Genomic DNA, 26,830 nt, shown 5'->3' with positions numbered 1-26,830 from the left:
ACATGTGTTAGCAAGTTTGGATGGGATTTTTCGGGACTTCATTCAGACTAGTTGCTCGTTTATTCGCTCATGTTTTTCGGAGTTAGTTGTTTATGTGGCCGACTGTACTCGCTTTGACGACGGGGAAATAATGCAATTTATTTTATCGTGGTGCGGGATATTTTCGAGCATTCTCTTTTAAATTTACCTGCGTGGGAATATTAGTTGTGGTTTTTAGTTAGGATAAATTAGATCTACAAGGCTGAACTATTTTGAACACGGATAACTATGAAACAAAATTAGGATTATCAACAGTTTTACTCGTAACTGCTAAGTCCAAATCCCTAAAGATAGGTAACCAGTAACAGCGTATAAAAAAAGAATCGGTCAAGGCAATTAATCGTTCAGCCTAGTTGTCAAGGCAGCCTATACTGTCTGCGTGCGTCGCTTCGCATTCTCGGTCTTCCTTCCGATGCAAATGGTTGGGCCGTTGGCCATAAATCCGCCACCGCGGCCCCCGGCCATCAGACATGCTCGATTCTACTTTACACCTACTTTTATATAAGTGATAATATGCTAACACGTTTTTGTGATTGCATTTGTACGTAGAATTGATTTTAGGAAGACAATGTCTAGTTGTTCCACCAATTTCCTTTGCCACAATAGCCACGTTTTTAAAAGAGTATTCCAAATGCAGTCGAATGATACCAAGTAGAAAATGGAAACAAGTAAGAACGGAAAACTAGTTACAAGCTCAATCAAAAGGGTTGAAAAAGCTCTTCATTGTTCCCATAAAACAGAGCGACGAAAAACTCAAATCCACTTTCATTCCATTTACTAAAACCATAACCTCTTTTATCCCAAGATCGATGAAAAAGCAACAAAGATGCCGACCACGTCGATCGTCGAAAACTCAATAAAGTAACAAAACCGAATCAATTCGGGGCACAATGCGTCAATGCAGTGCTCAATCACAAAGGAAGTGACGACAGACAACTCACTAAAAAAACCTAATACGCCATTTTGACGTCAGAAAGAGTTCATGTTGGCGATCTGTCAAAGTGGTCAAACAGTTTAGGGGCGGCATGTGTTGGACTTGCACAGGATTCGTCCTATTTTATCTGCGGAACAGTTTTTTCTCAAAGGAAATACATTTTATTCTGACTGCTCGTATTTTATTAACAAAACTAGCTTGAATGTGTTGAAATGCTTTGTTTATTAAACCTTTTTAAGTAAATGTTCGCCTAATTGGACCGTATAAACATCAGTTTTTGTTTTGTATTCACCTGCAGTGCCTCTCAATGTCAGTCATTTTATTATACCACACCGCACTGAATATCCGCAGTATAGCGCTATTTTAACGATACTCATGAAATCACTCAACAAATAGGTTCTAATGATGTCCTGTTGTCTCCAGCCGCGGAGGGCAACCCTACAAAAGTCGCGAGTCGTCGGGAAACATTTATTAGGCCGACGTTTAAGCGGGAAAATTCAAATTTCGAATTCGAACGCGAGCAATACCAACTGTATGAACAAAAAGACGTTCGGAAAGCTTCTACGGCGGGACGGGAGCTCTTCTTTTTACGTCATCTATAGTCTGTCTAGTTTGATGCGACGAGTTTCGTTTCGTTTGGAAAAAAATGATAAACGACGCGAATGATTGAACAGTTGGACGAGAGTTTCAAAAAGATTCCCGCTTCCCGTTTATTACGTGCTCTTCAGCTGTCATCGCATCTATCGGAATTAAAACGGGCAAATGAAAATAATTATTTTAACGTAGTGCACGGGACAAACGTTTGTGTTTCATAAATATTCACATTTCGGCAAATGCTTTTACAGTAACAGTTTGATTGACAATGAACGTCGCGATCATCAATCACGTGTCATATCGAACGTGCGGCGTGAAAATGGTAAAAATTAATAAGCACGAATTGTTCGAATTGACTTTTTCTATTATTGTGTAGGGTATAGGGTTGAGTTTGGCTTGATAATTTGTTTTTGGAGTATATTTTAACGGCGAACACTGACATGGAAGTTGTCCATGCACTTTTGACATGATACGTCGGTGGCGTTTGGATAAACATAGCGATGAATCGTGATCATTTCGATTATTACTTTTTCGACGTTGTCAGTTCGTGTTTGGGAACTTTACGCGGAGATTCTGTCAGTATTAAATAGAGGATAGTTTTTAATGAACCGTGTAACAGACGTAACTTTGGATGAAGGATATTTGTGGCTCGGAGGGAGTTTGAGGCGGGATTGACGGAGCTATACCCGTCTCGTTTATTGTACTTTTTGTACTAACGCCACGGTTTAATTAAACCATTTTTTCTTTACATTTTCGACCATCTACATTTTGATATTCGCCGAATTATTGACAATTAGAAGTCTGTCAGACATCCAGCGATACTTTTATTGACAAATCCAATTATCGTTTCGAAATACGAGTCAGACAAGCCGAATGCAAACTGCACAGTTCTCAGTTTGAGTCGACAACGAAATGAAGCAATTATAAGTTGTGGGAGCTCATTTATTGCCTGTCTATCGTTCGGCGTTATAAAACCGAATGGAAAACTAAGTTTCGCCCGTTGTGGTTGTGACTTCGTTCTGTTGGGGTGTCGCTCTTTTGATTTCCACGTTCTATTGGGTTGTGTTGGCGGTTATTGGGGAATTATTGTACTGCTACCGTACCAACTTATCTGCTATGTATATGTAGGTACAATTCTGTACAGTTGAATGATCTAGACAGTATATGTTTTGTATTTCCTATCTCTTTTTACAGATCCATAAATACCGGGTGATAAGTACTGAAGCAAAAAAGATACCAATTTGTTCCAACACTTTAGACCACACATTTACAAATTACGAAGCACCGATACAATACGTTGCATGCTACCAACCTCACGCGACTCGAAAATAACCGCCAATTACGTAGGTACAGACGTCATTCGGGATTAAAAGAAAAATATCAAGTGTAACGTGTTTCTTCCGTGGAGGCGGTACATCACGTGGGGGTGCGATATCTAGCCTAGATTATTTTGAGTAACGGCCGCCGTCGGGGCTCGGAAAAAATGCATACCATGGATAAAATATTGCCTCGTGCTGCAATTAAAATGGTTGTTTTCGAGGGCTGGAAAGAAACTGGCTGGTTATTTTTCTTTTAAGATTGCATGAAAACCTTAAGATTTATTTTGTTCTTGATATTCGAATCAATTTGAATTTTAAAAGAGGCCATCTGAGATCAATTTGATTTTAGAATAAAATTGTATATCAAAAATGAACGTCAAAAATAGCCCTGTCTTCTTTTTTCAAACTTGAAATAAATCACAACAGTCAGAATAGAACACGATTTAGCACGTTCGTGCCCCATGCAGCGAACAGCTGATCGCGGAGGCCTTGCATTCTACCCCCAAAAAGCGCGATAATTATTTTAATTTATAGTTACGTATCGCTTGTTTCTATCACGTTTATTTTTCAAGAATTTCACCAAGAGTTATTCTGTTTCGTGCGATAAGGTGTTGGATTTAAATCAAGGGTATAAATAAAGTGAAATGCTAGCTCATCGCGAGCGAATAATTTAACCCCCTTTACCTTTTTTTGTTGACTTTTTTTAGTAACAGACGACGAATAATTATACTTGTAATATCATGAAATCAATATCCACTAAAAAGTTTACATTCTGTCAAAAAAAGTAATTCGAAATACGATTATTACATTCTATTTTCAAATCTTCGGAATAGCAGATCGTTGTGTCAGTTGAAGCATAGCACGATGTCTTCCTAAAGTGTTTTGTCTTTGGAACACGTCCGAGTTAATCGGAACACGTTCCGATTTACGGAACGAGCCGGAGATTGACGGAATTGTGCCTGTCAGAGTTATTGTTAGGTGCTTTAATATCAATCTTGCTTTGCGTGAAACGGAGCAAAAAATGTATTAAAAACAAAAATGTTATATTTAGATAACAAAATCAGATTCTTTAAGTCACTTAATATCATTATGTGGAAGTGTAGATTGAAATTCAAGAAATAAGAACGTTAGAACAATTTCTCTCCGTAAACGTACAGTAATTTTCCGTTTACATCGTCCTTTTCGACAGACTACATTAAAACTCGTATGAGCTGTCTAAAGAACATAATTTGATAATGCGAAGACATAGAAAAACAAAAAGAGGTAAAATTCGATATTAGCCATTAGTAGATCCAGAGTTTTCTAATTAGACTAAGCACACAAACGAAATAAAGCATTAAGGAGTTGTGCAAATAGAATGGAAGAAGGGGAACGAGTGTGGATTATGTGTTACTGGATACGGTAACGAGAAACACGAACAATTTTAGATAATTAAGTCTCTACATTCTTTGTAGTAACATGCTGTATAAGGTGATTAAAAAAAAAAACTAAATTAATTAAAAGACTGCAGTTTTACCATGTTTCGAATTTGAGTCGACATTCCATTTACAAAATTTAAAAAACGAACACTTTAATTTCGGAACAATGGTTTTTAAAATCTGGTATTCTTATTTTGAACTGCGGATTTTTTATCTGACCAAACTTTTTTTTAATTATACTTTTTTCAGACACTTTTAAAACTTAACATTAATATCAAAAAGAATCGATATGATTTGAGTAAGACTACGCTCAATAACTCAAAAGGGTTGAACAATGAGCTCGGGCATCCAGCCCGCTCTACATCGGCGTTGCCCCTATGCAGGCTTCGTAAGCAAATAATATGACAAGATAAAGAGAATGGAAAACGATATTTCGTTTTGTTCTCGACAAATATAGTTAATTCTTTTGTTTATAGAGTACTCATTACTACACTCATAAATAAATGTGAAACGGTTTAAGAATCAACTTTGTATTTTAATTTGGAAGCATATTTATGAATAGTTGAATTTGATTTTCAACTTTTTTAAGTAATATTTTTACTGTAATTCAACTGGAGTTGTTTTTAAAGATTGTAGTGCTTTTTACAACTTGTATTTTTTATATAATTGTAGAAACGGATATGAGACGAGTCACGATACAAAGTCACGTTGAAGTAGAAACAAATCTAGGTTTCCAACAATAGTAATTAGGCAATAATTATGACGTGAATTACGCTAACCATGGTTCACAATACATTAGAACCATTAAACTGATCAAGGAAGTGTGCCTATTTATATCTCTTAAGATCGTCACCTAGCATTGTGTTCGCAAGGACGGGCCACAATGCATGCGACCGCCATTGTTACAATAATGCGCCTAATTGCACGGAATACCTGCTCATATCAAATGGGACAGTGATTAACAATCACGCTAAGTAACTTCGAAAACCTTCTATTGATTGTTCACATTCAGAAATACAACCTTTTGAAGCAATTTCGAGTAATTTATATCATGATGTATGTTATTATGTCGTTTTTAGCACAAGATGGCAATAAAAATGTAGCATAGATAATTGTTTCTATAAATAAGGACAACAGTGATATAACTTCCATATAAGTACAAAGATACGCATAAAACGGAATGCGGTCATAGATTAAAATAATAAAATTGTACCACAGATACTAAAGTCTAATATTGTAAGAAATATTTATATTATCACATAGCTCATGGTCGGTCTCGTTTTTACGCAAATACCGCCATCTGGCGGCGCTGGACGCGTAATTATAAATAAAATTGACATTAATTACACGTCTCCATGTTTTTTTAAAGTGGGTTAGTAATTTCTAGAAAATAATTCCTTTTAATACGAGAAAAGGTAAATGCGTGTAATGAAACGCAGTTATTAAATGTTGATGCAATTATTATAATTTAACAAGATAGAGATTAATGTCGCTGAGCATCTAGCAGCAGAGGGGACACTCCTAGCATGTCGCCCGCGAGCCCGTGGACGGACTACACAATACAACGAACAACCTGTACAATACTATTTATTTTTGGTTTTAATAAAAGGTTGGCAATAATGTTTCCATGAATGACTGTTAGTTTGTAGAATATAATAATTTATTTCAAATAATGTTTTTATAGTACTTTATCAATAATCATCAATTAGTTAGGCGACAAAAAAACTGGTCTTAAATAAAAAAGGATAAAGCGCACTTTTTCTGCACGACTAAGTTTAAAACCAAGACGTTGAATTGCGAACTAGTATGTTGAATTTATAAATTGTCTGTAATGTCTGGCGACATCATACTCTATGGTTAAGAAGTGGAATTATAGACAGGTTTGCTAAAGAGCGGCGTCTTTGGTACTATTTGTGCCATAATTATATACTTTGAACATTTTAACGAACTACCAATGACAAGCGTGTACTGTTTAATGTTTGTTTATACGAATTACACTTTTTTGCACTAATTGTTTAATGAGTCTCTGGTGTAGACTTACTTATTTAAAAAATAATGAGAATTTTAAATTTAGAACGTATGTTACGTCAATTGCGACATAACGACATTTTGTTTTTTACTTATTGTGCAGATTTAAAATTCGAATGTCATTTTTGAATCCCTTTGTGCTCAAGATGCTCAAGGATCATCCGCCATACTTATGAAAACTAAATGAATGCAAACGTACTTAACATCAGATGTAGAGCCCCCATACACAGAGACACATTAAAAAATCAATATCAAAACTGCACGCTCACAATTAAGAAGTCCTCTGAGTCGAAACATCCCTCAAACGTCATGACACCCTTACACTACAAACAAAACACTGGCACACACTGAAAAACAACACAACACTCTTACTGTCTGCTAATAAGGTCGGAAATCGAATAGGAAATTGTATAAAAACGGAAAACAGTGAGTTATCCGGCCAGCAAAAATGTGCGCTTAGCGGCGAAGCTAAGGGAGGTTGGGGCAATTTGGGCAATATGCAAAAGTTGGGCGGTGGGGGTGGGGTGTCGTGATTAGGCCGTGTGTGTCGATGCGCATCTTATGCCCGCATTACCCTTTCGTTTTCCTTCCGATAGCTGCCTTTGTAGCTATCTGTGCAGCCGAGATCATACGATACCAATTTTCTTTTGACGTTTTTTTGAAGAGCCATCGATTAAGAGCGTATTTTCCGTCCGTATTGAAGTTTTGATTTATTTTAATGGGTAGCTATTGTGAAGCAAACGGTTTGAGTTTTATGAGTTTGTGGAATGTTTTGGTTGGTCTTTGATGTCTGCAAGTACTTTTGAGTATTTATCAGTGTTTTAATATTTTTTCTTCAATTTTCAGTTGTATTAATATCGGGGGTTAAACTTATCCGTCGATTACGTTGTAAGAGGGATCTAATTCATGCCACTGCCTATTTATAACGACAAATCTGTGACGTTTACTTTCGATTCCCGAATCAGTCCCATTAGTGCAGTGAACCGTCACCACTACTTACTTAACTTACATCAAAAGTTAGTTGAAAACTGACACAATCGACTAAAATGTAATACCCATTAGGAAAATCGACTACACTCGCTAAGGGTGAACTCGTTAACACACTTTCCAAGTTTCCCATCGAAAACTACCCCCGTTTATACTACCAAATACGTTGAGGACAAACTAATAAACGTGAATGTTTAATATTCCGAATCTTCCTCCCCCTGCCGCCTGATTTCAATACGAGTTTAAGTAATATCGAATTCTGCCATCACATTTTCACGTACAACGTTGTAAAGGGAGGCTCCTCGTGTTCGCCATTCTTCGCCAACAGAACCAGACGTTATGGACTCTTCCAAAGAGTGATTTCCCTTGAAACCAATGTAGCATATAAATACCATTATTTTGAAACAATTCACGCTTTGGACCCATTTCTGTTGCGAACAGAACGCGCGTATTGAATAAGACGCTTGTGTATACAACTTTTGAGATTTCGTATATTTGAGTAAAACTTAGTTCTGTAAATGATGTATTCGTAAAGTTAGAAGTTACATTGCGTATATTTGATCCAATAAATCCAGTAAAGTTTGGTATAAACCACTTGAGTCGCTACTTTTTCAATCGACTCACCATCAAAAACAAAAACACAAAACAACCTAAACTAAAGCCAATATCGTCGAAAAATTTCATGAGTAAAACTTTGAAGCATCCATCAGTTCGGCTCCGGATACTTACCCCCTCACACACACAGCCGTCTAATGAAATCAGACATGCCAACGCAATTGTAGATTCAATTAGTACAGAGCAGTTACCATTCTTATCGGGACGAGACGATTTTACGAACGAATTAATCCGAAAACATACGATTCCTATCTTCCCCGGCCTCCCCCGTCTTGTACCTATCTATTGTAGCTATCGATGTGACGTCATTGTATTTGCCAAGAGTAATTAAGTACATGTGGATTGAGACGCGAGTGATAAGTAATGGAGTTTAAAATGTACCAAGTTTTAGCGCGATGTATATTTATTGAAGATTTCCAGTTTACGAGTGTTTTCGTCCCTTTGAAATCGTCTGCCGTGCGGGGATCGTATGATAAAACATGATTAAAGAGATGGCTTGCTCGCTATCGAAGCCCTTTCAACGTCGCGAACATAAAGTTTTGTTTGATTGATAAGTGAGGACACTGAATACTAAGAATAAACAATAAATAAAAAGATTAGTATCGATATACAAGTATGTAATTCGATTACGACGTGATATTCTTCTCGATTCACCACACCTATTAAATCCATTTGGTTAAAGTCAAGTGACAAGCCATCGACAATTGAAGTGACAATCGATTAACAAAAATTAAGCCATAACCGTAAACAATTACCGGAATCGAATTATTCAATCGGAATAAATTAAATCGAATCGGAATAAATCACATTGTGGAATTAAAATGCGATACTTGATAATTCAATAGACAACGCGGTAGAGGGTCCAATCAAAACAGACGATACGAATCATCGATAATATAGTAATAGAGGGGGGAAATAAAAAATAGGGTATTTTTTATTATAGTTTGTTGATCACCACTCACGCCTCTGTATTGAAAGCTATTGATAGATTGATATTAATGCCCGGGTTCCGTGGGGTGGCGGTTTTTTTATTACGGACCTCGTTGACGGAACCACAATTGGATATTGTGTGTAATTCTTTCTCGCACAATGCTTTTATTTTTTCATCGTTTTTTGCCGGTTGATTATTGGCGTTTTTATTTACATGTTTGTGTGTGTTTTTATTGATTGTTTGTTTATGAACGTTTGTAACGAGCGGATATTGTGTTTGCATGGATTTTGTGGTGACTGATCTAATTGGGTCAGATTGTATTTGACTTTTACTAACCGCTCTTATTAATCATCCCCTTTTTATAAACCTACATTTACAATTCAAAAAACAAACACCATGTATTTTATTACTTTTAAAATTCCACTTTCAACAGAACCCCAACATCCAATTTACCAGATCAGAGACAAGCAAGTTCATAGACAATATAGATTCAAACAATGGCGTTCCATATTCGTGCTCACACTTCAATATGCGAAATTGACACCGCAATATTACAAACAGAAATAAGATTGCCTCGAGGCACCCCCGCCGGGGGGAGCACTTTATTATACGAAATGTCTTCGCGATTGAAACCAATTGTTAATTGAGCTATATCTATGAAAATTGCGTCTGTGCGTCGCCGATTCTTATCGGAATTTGTCGTTAAATTTATTATACAACGGCTTTCCAGTTTTCGATGTGAAATGGAACGTTTATTGAGGCTGCGGATTTTAGTAGGTATTAATATAAAGTCGATTTTACAACCGAGTTATTAATTATAACTGAAATTGAATGATATACAAATGTCTATAACAAAACTGTTACCTATTCAAATCTATCTAAATCGTCCGCTGTTAAAACCCATACGAGGCTTTACAAGTTCCGAATCAGAATGAAAGCGGCATAACAATTATTTTAATATACAAAATAGGAAGGCCCGACAATAGTTAGACAAATGAATAAATCCAAATGGAAATTTCCCTATTCGTGAACAATAGTTAGATTTGGGAGGATGTATCTCCACAGACAGATTGATTGGGCCCTTTCTGCAGATGCGGAGGTAAGGATATCGTTACCATGTTGTTTTACTGTAGATATTGTTTTGGATGAACCATTCTTTAGTATTATCTAGCTAGTGATGTTTTTACACAAGTTTCGATATTGTCTAAGGGGATAAAATGTTGTATGGATGTAACCACGCAGTTTAATCATTTACAAACGTCAGTAAGTTGCGATTTCCCGGTGATATCGTTCGTCCAATCCCGCGATAGCGCTAAGTAACGCAACATTATGTTGTGACTGTATATATCATCGAAATCTCGAGGCCGTCAGCCCAGCGGCCATACATCCCGGCTGCCGACAATATCTCTAGCAAAATCTCAAGTTTCGACATAAATAATCACATTGCGTTCACATAAATTTTGGATCTCTCTCCATATTTTGTTACCTGCGCCGTTTGTTACGATTTTATTATGAAAATGAATGGCAGGCGAGTGCGGGGCGCCCGGCTCGCGGTGGAGGGTGGGATACGATCAAAAGGGTTCCTAATTCGTACATTCGGCAACGGTGCACACTATAGCAACTATGAGTTTTATGGCCCGAATCTTTTATGGGATAATCAAATTTTGTATTATTAATGCTTTTAATTCGCAGACGGGAATTGATTCTCGTTCCTCGCGCGTTTAGTTTCTGCGGTGGCTGCTTCGTTGCTACTCCAATATGGAATGTTGCTTGTTATGATTTTCGGCGGCTTCATCGATGCATCGGATCGAGTAGTGCTTCAGTTTGAAGACTCTTCAGCTGATACCAAACATTTTTTGGCTTCGTATTTCTCCGCACCGCATCCAAACTAGTTTTAAATCAAAGCGTATGTTTTATGCATATCAATGTGTTCGTATTTTAAGTAGTTCGTTGAAAATTCTCTCGCACGTTCATTAAAGTTAGAGCTTCCACAAACATCGTTAAAACGAAGAATAACATGCGAATAAAATACTTAGCTATGAAATAGGTGTGCCTCTAGCAAGACGTTTCCTTTTCTCCCCAACATAAGCAAGCCACACAAACCGACATCATTATTTACGAAACAAATACATCCCTATCATTATTTTAATTGAATACGCTTTGACGTTAACTTATTTTTGACATTCGCCTTCTTCTGAATTAATTTGCGTGTTCTATGGTCCTACGTACAGACGTTATACGTAAACCTTTGTTTTCATTATTTTGTAGTCCCAAGAATTAATTGGAATTTACATTGTATAAAACACACATGTAATTAGAAAACACGTTAAGTTTGACAAAGAAACACGCGGGAAAGGGGCACGTGTCTCTGTTTTTTTTTTGTTTATGGTTTAGGTGTGATGTGGAAAGCGCGTTCTTAATTTAAATGTGTTCGTTTTTCAAATTGTGCGAATACTTTTTAAATTCGGTCATAAATAAGGCAGTAGCGAACTATAACGGAGTCCATATAACACGATGGAGGTTGAAACAAGAAAGTATCTTTAACGCTCACGGTTCCGCATACATATCTAACATTAAATGTAATCGTGGAAACCTGTGAAAATATGTAAATTGATCCTTGGAGATGCCGGACCGACGGACTGAGTGAAATTTGAATATAAACTTTCCACCAGTACCGTATAAGCGTCATTTATTTTGGCCGCTCATAAAATATAATGATTTTTGACGTAGCTCTCGGCTATATTAATTCTGCGGGTTTATAGGGGTGGGCCTGATATATCGACAGGTATTCGTGTGTGAGGGCTGTGCCTTAATTACGTCATTGACCTCTTCATTAGAATATAAGATACTCTATCGTGTTCCTATGATGTATTTGCATAGGGACTTGTATATTTTAATATTAATTGTGTTTAGGCATTCGTAGTGTTTATGGAATTTTCGCACTATTTGAAAGAAAGTAAGTAAGTAGAATGTGGAATACCAGCATTAGTACATTAAATGTAAAATAAAACCGGACATCCACGTGAAGGCGACAAGGAAAATCAATAAAAACAATCAAACTGATTAAAACAAATTAGAATTTTCCATATAAGTTATGCCATATGCAAACACAAAAGCCATTATTAAAATATTCCAACTTCTAAATATCTGAAAAGGGAAAAAAATCCGCAAAATGGACGCCACTCGTCTGAATAAGAGATCGAGAATATTTACATAAAAAACAAATAATACACGCCGAGACGGGATGCGCGCATAAAATTAAAATCGATGAGAAATTCTACCCTACGAATTAAATATCATTGCCCTGTCACACACAGATAGACGCAAACACGCACACACACACACGCCAGCGTTAAGATCTAGATTAATGTTGAAGGGGCATGAGAAGCGCCACCATTTAAAACCATAGTTGGCTGTTGAACTCGCATTTCAAATTTAGAATCACTTACCAATTCCAATTTCAATATCAAGCAAGCGGGTCCCTTGTTCTAGAACTATTTATGATTCGAATTTTAAACGTTAAAAACAAGCACATTCTTACAAACCATAAAGAACAGATATTTTAAAAAAAAGTCCGCTTTCAATGGGGTGTAGGTTAAAATATCGGTCCGCGCTTATTTGCATACTAACTAAAATAATTTATTATTTTTTCTCGGAGGGTCGCGGTCGGTACGTGGGGTGAGATTGTATACAATGAGAATAACTAGAAACTGAGTGTTATTGGCCTGATCGCGCCGCTCCAACATTTTAAATAACGTTCATCGGAATCGCCGTTTGAAGTTCAATTTCAAATATAAATGATTTACGTGCGGTGTAGTTCCAAACAAATATCAAATTAAACACACACGGAAATGCAATATTCTACGTCAAAACACGGGATGCTTAAAAGTTTGAATCAAAGCGGTTCGGAAATCAAAGTACTGTTGGCAAAAGGATGAGTGGAGATCGCGGCGCATCGCATCCTTACAACGGCGTATGATTGCGCGGAACAAAGCCCAACAACTTTGCAGCGAACTCCGTGCGTCGGGAAAAAGTTTGCCGACTGCGCCGTGTGTCACGTGCTGCCCACCAGCCGATATTTGATTTTCGAATGTTTACTTCCAAATTCGAATCCCCGGTGACAACCACTTACGCTTCATGCCAGCTCTACAATTAATTTTTACGAAGCTATTTTTTAATGTATAACCTTTTATTTAATTCAACATTATTTGTTCTAATTTCGTAAAAACATGAAGTTCTAATATCAAACTTTGCTTTACTAACATAAATTACCTAGAAGAAGCTTTAAAAATAGAAAATATAAGACTGAGAAAACGTAACTACCGCCTACTTCTGTACGAACTTAGAGATTTCTCTGAAATTTGAATTCAGAAGAATCTTGGCTAAATACGTTCAAGATTCTGAGTGACGTTACATCAGACTGCCTTGGCAACGCTTTTTTAGTTTTCTTAATAACTTAGATCAAGTTATCGGCCAATTAAAGTTGTAAAAAGTTCAAACTGTTTTGTTGACGGTGCAAGTCTGCGAATGAAATTATCATTTGTATCAAAGGGAATAATTTTAAACACCTATACACGAGCGGCTAGGTCTGCCAGACGGCCACCCCGAAAGATTTATACATTTTATACAATTTATACACCCCCGTACCACGATAGCGTCCAAATTCTACGATTCAGTGATGCATTATATGTTCCCCGTTTTTTTGCGTCTACCCACGCTTTTGTTTTGACCGAACTCGTTATTAATTGTATATTTCTGATACGCAATTGGTGTTTCTAATATCTTATTGGGATGCCGAGCTTTCATGCGTTAAGCGACCGTGCTTTTGTTTCTGTTCCGAAATGGACATGAGTTTTGAACGGTTTTTTTGACAAGGTAACTGAAGAGAAAATACGCGTTCTGTAGTTAAAGTTTTTCTTCGTTTAGTCTTGAAGTTTTGACGGTTTTAGATCAGCGAGGGGAGTTCTGAACTCATTCGCGATCTTTGATTACGTATCACAATAATAAGTTATAGTTTAGTTACAAAAGGTGAACCCATTCATATGTAAATGTCCGACTTTATAAAAGAAACAGCACGTTGGATCGACAGGAATCTTTAGAAACATTAATGATAGGGAACTTTTAAAATTATACGACGCGTAGTTAAAACTTAATGGGTTACGCCATTGTGTTATTTAAGTCACCAGCCTGTGACGACTATGTCACTACCGTATTTGAAAAAGGAATGTCATAAAACGAACGTATTCAAATTATAGTTTTCTTTGATTCGAAATTTAAATTCGAAATTTTTGTGTTTCATGCCAGTGATTAACTGTCTTTCTCAGTGACGTGATGTGGAATATGTTGTATTGGTAGTACGTATTGGCATTGTCAATATACATGTATATACATGCTACCAAAACAAAACCAACACTAGGGGAGATGCACAGTGCAAAGATATCGGACAGGAAAAGGGGTTGATTTTGATTGAATATCTGTTATTAAGACCCTCCCTACTCACACAGACGCAGATATAAAATAATATACACATTAAGTTTATAAATATGCATGAGTTTCGTTAAATTTTGTGTGTGTGCGACGAATTTATAATTGTCAGTGTGTGTGTATATTGATTGTAATAATTGTGCTCATTGTACGAATGCTAAGGCTTAGACGAGTATTTTATTTTGAATTTCGAAACACAAAGCCGTTTGCGTATTGTAGAGAACTGTTCCATTTGCAAATGAGGAGTTTGAAAAGTTCTTATTTCGAATTTGAAAAGTTTATGAGAACTTATAAAAGTCAGTTAGGGATGTGAAACTATGTATAATCGATTAATTAGTTTAGTAAGATTGAGTTTTAGAAAAAACGTTAGCTATGCTTTGTTTATTCGAATACTGTCAAAATTTTCCTTACATATATAATGTATAATGCAAAATACGAGTTTATTATGAGCGTTGATATCCGTCGTTGGATGATGACACTGAATAATTAATGGCGGTCGAATTGTGCGGTTTCCTCCGAAGTCTTATTGTTTTGCAGTTTTTTTGTTCCACTTCCAGAATTAATTTACTTTTCAGTCTTGCCAGCGATCGTACGCAGATATTTAATGATGTACGTTTTGTTTTGATTACTCGGTATTTGTAAGGTTTTGGAGATGATGTTATGCTCTTTAGATTTTCACAGCGATAGCTAGTCGTTATCGTCATAATAACTATTTGACAGATAGCCAAATATTGTTCAGTTAACTTGATTTTCTCCTTTTTAATTTTAAAGCATTTCAATTTATTAGTTTGAAGAAATCAGCGTATTTGCTTCCCTAACAACGGTGTGTATAATTAAACATATTTTAATATACCAAGTTGACATCGAGACGTGTTCAAGAACAGCCATCATTAACGAGCTGTCAATGTCAACTGTCAGTTGGAGCGAAGACGTCGCGGCGATCGGACGTCTGACGGCTAGAATTATATTAATTCTGTGTGATGCATTGACTTGGGGTGGCGTATTTTTAGATCACTTGTATATTAAGATGATTTGTTCGAGAATTCCTATGCTCATTATCTTACAAATGAGGCTTAGTCTCGACTTTTATAGCTGTCAGTCAAGCTTAAATAGCTTTTGTAGAAAATTTAACAGTCTTAATTCAGAATACAACATCCACATATCAATATTAGAACAATTAAAATAAAAGCTTTTGATCTAGAATTAATAACGTGGCGGGCATTTTGGACGCGTTCCAGATTATTTCTAAATGAACGCTCCTTTTTTTAAGTTCGATATGAATATTCGTGTGCATGCGTGTCGCCCTGCGGATAAAATACGACACACAGGACAAGGGAACAGATCAAGCGATTTAATCATTAATTCTTAGAACAAAAAAATGCAAAAACAAGTCTTATACTTATTCGGATAAAGTTGCTTTTGAATAATATTCACTATCGGTTACATAGCTTTCCAAAGCACTCTTTAAAATCATTAAAATTTTCATAAATACTGTCTCATCAAATGTACTAAACCTAGAATTGTTTTAGTAATTAAATACTTATTTAAATTATGAACAAAACCAAATTTTTAACAGTACTAGTTGATGAATACTGCCAAAAATCGCCAACCGCTCATCACTCAACGCGGGGTAAGAAAGTCCCGTTTTTAACTGGGTTGTTCACCTTTCTGTATCGAAAGGGTTAATTCTATGCGAGAGGGTACCGCGTGTCCGTCTGAGGTGCGTGCTATATGTTTTTATTGTTTTTGAGGGTTAAGGGATGCTACCGTCGTGGCTTTTTGTTTTTATTTTCGATAATATGAATCATTTTTACATTTGCCCGTATTCTCGTTTGCGTGGCTGTTTTGTAATATATTAGGGGCGATTGATAAGGCTGGGTTTTAGTATAATTTGAGGTTTTTTACGGTCTACATTGTGGATAGACTTTAAGTTGTTTTTTTTTCTTTTTAATCTCTGTGACGGCTTTTTCGTTTTTAATAAATCTATGCGGTGTTATTGATGTTTAATGTGCTGATCTTAAGTTTGATAGCCAACGCAAAATGGCGGCCTGCCCTTAAAACTAACACCCAAGGGCGCAGTTTTAATTCGTATATGCAACTATAATGTACAATTCTTGTACATAGTAAAATCGAAAAGGGTGGGTTCTCAAGGGACACAAATTTGAGATAGGGATAGAGTTCAAAAATCAAGCGCGATCGGGCCCTATCGATGTGTCTTAGTGTGTATGAACTGTGTGTGTGTATGCGTGTATGTGTGAGTGAGGGTGACGGATTAGGGGCGACTTTTTTGGTCATCGTGGCGATGGTATTGCAGTTTCATTTATCTATGATAAGTTTTGATATTTACGTCAAAAATCTAAGTCACATTTTAAGATTGGTTAAACGTGGTTTTCGTAGACCTTTCACCGCTGGTAAGTTATTAAAATGCGCACTTAAATTAAATTTCACAATTGTAACGACAATTCTTTGGAAAATAAGAAGCTATTAAAGAATTTATGTTACAAATCAAATCCGACCTTTTTAGCGATGGCGTGACGATACGTACTCATATAATTATTTACAAAAGAAATAAACAGTGTAAGTATTATCTAAATTGGTCAAGTAATTTCCGAGATAATTTCACACAAATTTTATTTTTTTCGAAATTACTTATGGCGTAACTAAATGATTTAAAGATAAAACTATCTTGCCTTATCGAATTATATTTGTAAGTTAAAGATACTACAACTTTTAACAGGTAAAAAAACATTTTATTTTTGTAAAAAATAATGACATATTTTACTCTTGTGTGTATTTCTGTTTTGCTCAAGTGTATCTTGTATCTATTATGTTCACAATATTGACAGACATATACATTTCTATATACATAATGAGATATCGGTAAATAATAAGGGGTGGTTCGGACCCAATCGATTGATCGCAAGGCGCTATCAAAGGGTTGAAATGAAGGGTTAGTTTAAAATATTGCTGGGGGATCGAATGATACCGGGAGTATGTAACACGTTTGTGCGTCTGTGTCAGACTTAGATCAGTTTTCAATTGTGGCGTTTTATTCAGGAATTAAATCTTTCCTATGGGCTGCTCTCGTGAATTTATCGGGTTTGCCCGACTAGCTTCGGAACCAATTTGAGTCTTTAATCGTGATTTAATGATTTCTTTTCTTTTATGTAAGAGGTCCATAAAGCCTATACATATAGCCCATTGAGTGACTGCTAATTTAACATTATAAGGTAGTTAGTATTCGCAAAAACTTTTAATACAAAATGCAGTTTTATTGTGGTGCGACATGCGATACTTAGGATCCAAGCGAACTATGATAACATTTTGAGCTCACCAAACTTGTACTCAGACAAGACACGGTGTTCAAATACTGTTCTAAGTTCCATTGCATTGTAACACCGTGTTGTGTAGTTGGAAACGGTACGCAGTCGTCGCGTGACCGCCCCCCGTACTATTTGACACGGAATCGTCCGTACTTTTCACACTCAAATTTTCGCGTTTAAAGTCTTGCTTTTTGGTGTGCAATTAGTGATGGTTATCTTGTTTTGTTACCTTTGTTCGTAACTAGGCACCGGTTTTTTTAAGTGGCAATTTTTAAATATATAGCGCGAGTAATTGCCGGTTCAAGTGAAGATTGCACTTACAATTCGATTTCTTTACAATTATGTATACGGATTTATTATTTGACTAGGTTTTCCCCGTGACTTCGCGTGGATTACAATTCATAGTTGCGAAAATCTGTGTGTGTCAGTATTAATTCAAAGCATCACCTACTTCAATAGCAAACTTTCGGCTTTAACATAACTACACTACTTTCGTGATTAACTCAACCTTTTTGTTAGCAAGTCTACAACTAGGTTACTCTAATGTCAAGGCATATCATTAATAATAAAAAATACACTACAAAATATGAATAATACTAACTGAATCAATCAAAGTACGAATTCAGGGTTTCGCAATCAATCCTTCACATAACTTATGCATACGAAATAAATATTAATAGCTCAACCCCTTCTTACTCAACCTCACCCCCTTTTTACTAATAAATGTGTATAATTAATCACATAAATATGTGTGTGTGGGTTGTAAAAATGTAAATGTGTATGTTGATTTAATAAGTAATAGTAATAATTACTAAAGTAATGTATGGCAGTAGTTTGTTAATTATTGGTGGAGTTGATACTTTTAATTAGTAAGTCAAGTAAAAAACGTTAAAAATACACTTGATTTTTGGTACTTATAGCAACAATAGTTTGTTACTTCATCACTTACATTTTCTACTGCTACTTCCATATTCAACCCCTTTTAGAGATTTTGACAAATATTTTTCCTATGAGTTGTAAAGTGACTTGCATTATATCTTGAAATACATTTAGCAAAACACTTAAACCCCTTTTACGAAACATAATTCCTTAATAAATGTAACTCGAGAATATTGATTATCCATTATTATGCGTTGTCATTAATAATTTTAATTAATTACGTGTGTGTGGGTGAGGGTGGCGTATAGGGGGTGTGTTTACAGATTCTGTCCATTGTCGTAACACCCTGTGAGATGATTAATGCGCTCATCTTTTACTAAGACGCCTCATTGATTTTTGATGACTTTGTATATTTCTGATAAAGGGTTGTGTTATATACGAGCATAATAATTGATGGTAATATTAAAAGACCAAGGAGGTTTTAATTCAACCTCAGACGCGCCATTTTCCAAAATGGCGTGCAGTCGTTAAACGTCCAAACATCGGATCATATCTAAGTCATTTTCAGTTTCCGAACCATAAAGTGTCAATAAAAATAATCGTTAAAAGCAACATTTGAATATTTGCGCAGTTAAAAAAAATTAAATACGAAAGAAAAATTAATAACCCGTTCAATGTTATTTATATTTGTTCCGTTTGTTTCACTTGAGATTATCGATTTTACGTTATTTTGTAAGTTTATTGCTAGCCTGTAGTTTTATTACGCAATTACGTAAAAAGGGCAACAGCTTTTTTATATAATTTTACCGGATCGTAAATTGGTGTTTATATACACTTATACGATTTTTTGTTTGGCTCTGATGCTTTACTTGTTTATTTAATTACGAAAGCACCTTGCTATTACCAGGGATTTCTATTAATTATATTTCTATGGCAATTATATTCATAATAAAAACACATGAACATTTTATATGGTGTTAGAGATACATTAATTAGTTAATGCGAAACGTGTAACCTCTATTTATAAAACAGCTTTTTTCTATTAAATGGCACACCTGAATTAGATTTTTACATTTTGAATCAAATTTTATTGCGCAAAGACAACAATCTATTCAGCCAAAGACTGTCCAGCATAATGCCACGCAATACGGTTTTTATGTATCTAGAGTACGTCACTATTAAGCACAGCACTTCTTCGAAGGAAACCTTTTACTAACGGCTACTCAAACGTTTTATCGTTAACAAGTGACAGTCGATAAGTCGAGTTTAAAAATGGAACCTTTTTATAGTCACGCGATTTGTTTTAATCGTTTGACGTTAAAGATTAACGCTATTAATGGCCGCTCGGTTCGAATATTGACAAATTTCTATTTTTAATCGTATTTCTTTTAAATCGAGTGGGTTTAATGGCAATTGTCTCGATATCAGTTGAATTGTTTCACTTTGATGTGGTGATGACAGTTGGCGCCAACCGTTGACGTATTTTAAATGTACAATCTATTGTTTCTTTTTTGTTGGTAGTTCTGTTTCTTACCAGATGGTTGTAATTGATAGTCTGTGTCCTTCTATTCAATTCGTTCTTACCTGAAACAATATAATGGAACATTAGTACAAAGTTTAAATACAAATATTCTATTTATACCAAGTCTAAAACTAATTCTAATTAAAACAAAGAATCGATTTGTTCTGTTTATCTCATTATCAACAAAACAAAGTAACAGAGGCATAAAATATCATCTGTATTCTGTATTCGAACATTAGGCGGCCATATTTAAATGTACAAGGAGTCGCGCCGGCCAAATCGGCAAACCATCTGGAAAAGGGGAGGACGGGGCGAGACGCACAATTTGTTACTGAATTATCGATACCTATTTCAAAGGATCTTAATTATATTTCTTTTTTTATTTCATTACATTTTTATTTTTGTTATTTTAAGTTTTGAAAATAAGAAATCTTTGCTTCGATTTTTTGTAAATCACATGTGAATTATGCAAATCATTTTTAGTCTGCATTGATTGTACTTTATCATTGTGACTCATTTATTTACCAAGTTTGATATAACAAAGGTCATACGCTAGGTCGTTCATCAATAAAAGGATGTAAAATATTCAGCCACTATCTGCACAGCAAGACATTAAATTAGAACAGAAATATAGATACATATATACAGCGATACCAGGGCGTAAGGAAACAAAACACCTCAAGTTAAAATCACTTGAGAAAGGGGTAAAACCAATACGTTTAGAAATGTGACGACTGTGATAAGAGAAGTGTATCGCGGTATTAAATATGTTTTTGTGTTGAAGCGGATAACAAAAGATGCGCTCTTTGGATTGGGGAAGCAATTACTACTGAGGCTCCGGTGTCTGGAGGGAGAACACGACACATACAGGCGCCGTGAGGAGGTTACACACTGGACGAAATTCACGACAATACATGAACGTCTTTTGAAATATTTAACTGTTTTTTTTTCAGAAAAAATGCTGCTTTTTTAAGAATTGTAACTATGAAAAAATTATGCTGTTTTTTTTTGTGATTTGAATGTGGAACGAAATGTATTTGTTGATGGGTTAGACAGCGAATCACAAAAACAAATGAAAATCATAAGAGGAATTAAAATCTGTTACAACTCTATTTATTGCTTATTTTGTTTATTTCAGTAGGCTTTGCGGTCTGTCATAGTATGTTTACAGAAGCATTTGTCGTTGATAAAACAGAAAGTTTATTTTTATCGCAAGCGAAATAGGTGAATGTGTGCCCGAGTTTGCGAATGAAGATGAAACGAATAAAAGTGGTCTATTTTCGTTCTATAGTAGAAAGTTTTGACGGATACAAGTTTGTTTTTACCAAACTAGTTCAAATTTTGTTAGCATACCTGAAAAAAGACCTTCAGATTTACGATTCCATTTTTTTTTAAAGGAATCGTATCTTTGTGTTTTTCATGTTTTTGGAACTGATGTAAGTTGTTTATCACAATTGAGCAAACCCTCTTGTTTTTTCAACGAAAAAAAAAACTACAATTTAACAAGAAATAAAGCAGCGATTCTCTGATACAATGTAGAAGGTTCTCAAGAAGAGCTTCGCGTAAGAAATTTATAAGTAGGTCTCGGCATAAGGGAATTAATTGTATTATTGTAGGAGCCCCGATGAGGGATCGCGCAAGAATTATCAATTAGAGAAAGAAAACGCCGAACGCTGGGGTTGTAGGGCTGTCTGTTACATGTTCTACTGGTTATATGACTATGGTTACTTGTATAGATATATTTAGTAAACGAATTTTTCTTTTATTTTTCAAGTAAACGAGAAATGTTTTTTTTTGTTCAAAAATTGTGTCAGTTATGTTGTTATACCTATATATGTTAGTTTAAATCGGAACATTAAATAAACTACATAAAACTTTTTGTTTTTTTTTTTATTGCATTTTTAGGGGTTTTAATTCGTTTACTGTCATTTTTCTCATAAAAGAAAAAAAAATGAACACAGAATTATAATCAAAATAAAATTTCAAATTTAATATTCGAAATATAATTTTATTGTTTTTTGTTTGTATCATTAGACAGACACCACAATCTTGAATATTTAAAAAACGCAAATCCCCATTCTCCTCTGGATATCGTAAATCAGACGTCCCTACGGCCGTGGGGAGGCGCGGGTAGAGGGGCCGCGTCGATTTTACGCAACATTCGTCTTAGCATTAGTACTTACAAGTATTCTTGTTTTCCTCTTTAATTGTGTATCGGTTTGGCCCGGCCTCCCCTTTGTCTCCATGTGCGTATTAATATAAATTAATTTTCCTTTGAATGATTACTTTACTCTGTGGTTTCAATATAAAATATTTGAATGGTTTTCGTCTTGCGAAGATTGGTGGATTTTTCATTAATTTGCTTTATACCTATTAACCAACTTAGATATCTAAGCACCTTCATACCTTAAACGTGCTGTCCATTGAAGTTAACCCCAAAATATTAAATCACAAAAACACAAATCCGAGAGAAAAATAATGTAAGCCACAGCTTCCCGATCATAATCCTTTTACGGGAAAGGGACACAAAACTAGCAATTATCAACCTTATTCCAATCAACGTACAATTCGAAATACCTTCGCAATACTAAAATAATGAGTAGCAGTTTTTTGCCAAGCCTCAGGTGAGAAAATACTTAAATAATCGAAAGTTATTAAGGGCCTCTCAATTATCGAGGGGCCTCTATTGATACCTATTGTGTTTGGGGACAAATGCCTCTCTTTTGTAAAGTAAATAAACAGTGTCTGGCGCTAAACAGTTTGGCGATTGTTTCAGAATTAATTTTAAAGGAATTTTGAACGGTTTTGGTGTTTCGGTAAAGGTTTTTGCAACTTCAAGTGGCTTGGTAAGCAGACAGGGTTTTTGAATGCTTTTTAGGTCAAATAATTTTTTCAATGGATCAAAGTATTGCATAAACGTGTCAATATTTTTAACCAATATTATCACAAATGTTTGCTCAATCATTTGTCAAAACAACCAACACAAACATTTGACCAATCGGCAAATAAACTGTCAGCAACAAAGTCATTGTACCGAAACGATAGGAAAATAAAAATCGGTGTGTGATAGAAGAAAATTGCTTCCCGCAGAATCGAACCTCATTATCTACGGCAGAATGTTACTGCATGGTGGATTTGCTCAACCATGCCGCGGTACAAAATTATGGCGAATTGAGTAACTCGAATCGTTGACATTTTTATAATAACGTGATGGATAGGCTTCGGTCATGGGAGCTTGGTAACTTGGCGGGCTGTTTGAAGAAAAAATATTACGTTAAGACAAGTAAGGACCTACGTTTGAATATAAACATCCAATCAGTGATTTTCTGGAGTTTAAAGTTTAGGATGCTGATTGTAGAATTAGAATCGATTAAAATTCCGTAATCGATATAACCTCTAACGAAAACACTCAAACAATCTTGGAATCATAAAATAATCATTTACCATCTTAGACAGATAGATTACAAAATTATTCGCAACTCCATCAACCAACAAATGACTATCAAACAGTTTTCTAACAAGTAAAAAGTACACTATTCTCATAACACTAAACACGAGAATGGCTTAACATCAATCCACGGATAATGTCACAGTTATTTGTATTCAAATACATTCATCAATAAAACTAAACAGTGATCCATTGCCGGCCCTCGTTTGGGGCTAATTCCGACTGTCATAAATCGTGGCATTAATTTAACGACAATGCATTAGACCTTCCTAAGAGAACTATTCCGATAGATCGGTAACAATCCGAGCGACGTAACGCATCGACTCACTATCGACTCACGCGAGTCGATATAGAGTTGACAGTACTATGAGAATAGCCCCCTTCACGGAGTACAGATCGGATGATTTCAAGGACGGTTGGATCTTCAATCGAATGTAAATCTTATTGATTGGCAGTTTAAGTTTGTTGTCGATTGCCGTCTCTGCTGGAGCATTAAGTAAATCGTTTAATGTGTTTTAAACGGATGGTGGAAACGTTTTGTTTCTAGGTAACTATTCTGTTGTTTGTTGTTTCTTGTGTTAAGACGCTGGGGTATAAGCATTCGACATTACATATACAATCTTCTGAGATACCGTTACGATATTTTCTCAGTTTTTTGACAGCTCTTTGATGGTCTTTAGTCGAGATTAGGTGTAATTAGAAACTTTTGCGATACAAAATACTTAATATCTTTCTTAGAACTAAATCTAGGGCTTCTTTCAGTCTTTGTAATAAACTGTAATATTTGCTTTTAATGTTCTATAATTATTAGAGTATTAAAAGATTTCGTTGAGTGGTCTTGTCTAGGCGTTGACATTTCAATTCACACTTACTTTTGTTTTTTAATCAGTTTTGTCTCTATTCTCTGGTTCTCGAATCATAAATTCTAAGAAATTATAAATTGAATTGAACCAAAAACAAAAATTTGTTGTGCAAAAAATCTAAAAATTATTTATGTTAAATTGTTATTATTGTTGTAACCGACCTTAGCAAACACTCCGCACTCACAGTCACTCACAAACGGATGCAAAACTTGATCTAAACATCGTCAAATACGTGACACGTTTGTACGAAATTATTATAATATATTATTATATAAACAATGTTTTATCATATACATTGTTGTTGTTACAATGCGAGTATTGATCACCAGGAAGCGGTTCTAAAAGTTTCGGAGAAATTATCTCTTTATTTATTGTTAGGTATTTGGTCTTTAAATAGATGTGAAGTGAATAATGAAATAAAAAATAAAAACTCCATATTATTATCTAATTAAATATTAAATTATAATATTTTTGAATAAAATGTGCATTTGAATTACTATTCAATATATTACTATAAATAATTAAATAAATAATTTATGTAATAGACATGCTAGTACCAAACATCTTTTCTTCTAAATTCAAACTCCAAACTTTGAGAATCGCACCCCTGCGCAAGAGTTGAGCTAATCGTGAATTCTTTACAAAAACTATAGTGATATTGACCCGTTGATAAGAGCGGCCGTTGACTCTACTGCCTATTATCGATATTATTTACCGATTGATTTGTTACACGTGCCTAGGTTGCGTCATGACTTCCCGCTTATCCAATTTTGGAACCAATTTTTTATCTCCAATTAATATGACAGTTATTAATCAACAAAATTCAAAAGTACTTTTTTTAGGATACCTATTCTCATAAGCAAAGTTACGTGTCAATAAATACATAGATCAAGGCAGTGAGTTCGATGACTTTTTTGAAATTTGTAAAAGTCATCGTAATTAAATAGTAATTCATTTTAATTATTGACTAATCCACCCCAATACTTGCAGCGAAAGCTAACAGTTAAGCCAAGCTATACGATACAGTTATAGAAGACAAAATATCGGCAGCCATTACAATAACAAAGGCTTGTATTACGAATATTAAAGCCCCAGTGTTGCCGCGTCAAAAAATTAATATTAACGATATCTTCACAATGAAGTGTTGAGAAAAAAAAGGAAAAATAATTTATGCGAAATATTCCTTTTGACGCCTTTGTTTCGATGAGACCCACAGAAAACGTTCAATTAAAGTGTCTCCAGAAAGATAGGGATGACATGCTAATAATTTTAGTGTTTTGTGAAAGGAAAAATGAAAGAAAAGTTATCGAGTCTTTGAGTTTGTGGAAATCGGATTCAATTTGCATGCAACCCGTTGGAGTAACTAGCTGTTCGTGGATAATGATAAAGCTTACATTTCGGCAAACAACAGTCACGAATCAAAGCTATTGCAATAACAGAATTTCTATACATGTTGGGATCCGTTGCTATGATAACAGTATCTAAGACCCACCATTAAAATCGTCACGCATTGACCATTAATACAATAAAAATCGTATCAATAGATCTCGTTCGATTTAACATGTTCAGCTGGACATCTGCCGAATGAATGGCCGATCAAATGTACCAATCACATCCCCAACAGACACTTTATGCCATTATATCCCTTACGTACGAAATTCGATTGAATGATGTTTTATTAAGAACCGGTTATAACCGGTTCTGACCCTCGACACGTGGTCAAAGCTTTGTCATTGTAAGTTTTATTAAAATTATCGCCTGCCCTATTGTGTTCTGTTGAAATCTCTGATTTATAACCAAAATTTATGTTTGTCATTCATGTTTTTGCGACTCGATTTAAGGCAGCTTTTTCTTTATAATTTTTATTAATACAAACCACGCTATCCTCAACTTTAAGAACTAAAGTCTTTACATTAAACACTTGTTTGTTTAGAACTAATTTTTCAGCGCCCTTAAGTCAGACAGATCCAAACTGATGTAAAATTAAATTCCAATTTGTACCAAAACCGAATGTATCAAAGGAAGCCAATATCATTTGGTATCTCCCTCCCTCTCCCGATGGGGGCACTCCCCATGAATCCTTAATGAGTAAATTAACAACACCTATTGTTTAGCAACCGTGTTTTTTTACAAGGAATATTAATAACCATTTTCTATTGTCTGTGAGCCCCTCTCGCAGAGAAAAATGCCCCAAACAGGGGACGAAGAAACTTCGCAATTGATTGATTCCCAGAATTAATTTTAATAAAAACAATAGTCGAATGTTTTCGACGTGATGTAATTGCATTTGGAAGAAAGTTGCAGGTGGGGACGGTTCACAAGTATTTTTTATTAATATTAATGAGACCAAAATCAAGAGAAAGAAAGTTCGTGTTTTCAATTTGGGATTTTATTTTCAAGATTCCAAAAAACTTTGTTGAAGAAAGAATTCTCTCAAAACATGTAA

At 35.2% G+C, this 26,830-nt stretch overlaps 1 protein-coding gene across 9 annotated transcripts in view; it reads right to left on the bottom strand.

Moving 5' to 3' along the window:
* LOC113503083 (homeobox protein cut) overlaps positions 1-26,830 on the bottom strand; it is a 133,022-nt gene that overhangs the window by 30,481 nt on the left and 75,711 nt on the right. The gene's annotated exons all lie outside the window — the stretch shown is intronic.

Source organism: Trichoplusia ni, chromosome 18 (genome assembly GCF_003590095.1).
Source record: "Trichoplusia ni isolate ovarian cell line Hi5 chromosome 18, tn1, whole genome shotgun sequence".
NCBI lineage: Eukaryota > Metazoa > Arthropoda > Insecta > Lepidoptera > Noctuidae > Trichoplusia > Trichoplusia ni.
The sequence above is the reverse complement of the archived record's forward strand: the minus strand, read 5'-3'. Positions and strand labels throughout refer to the sequence as shown.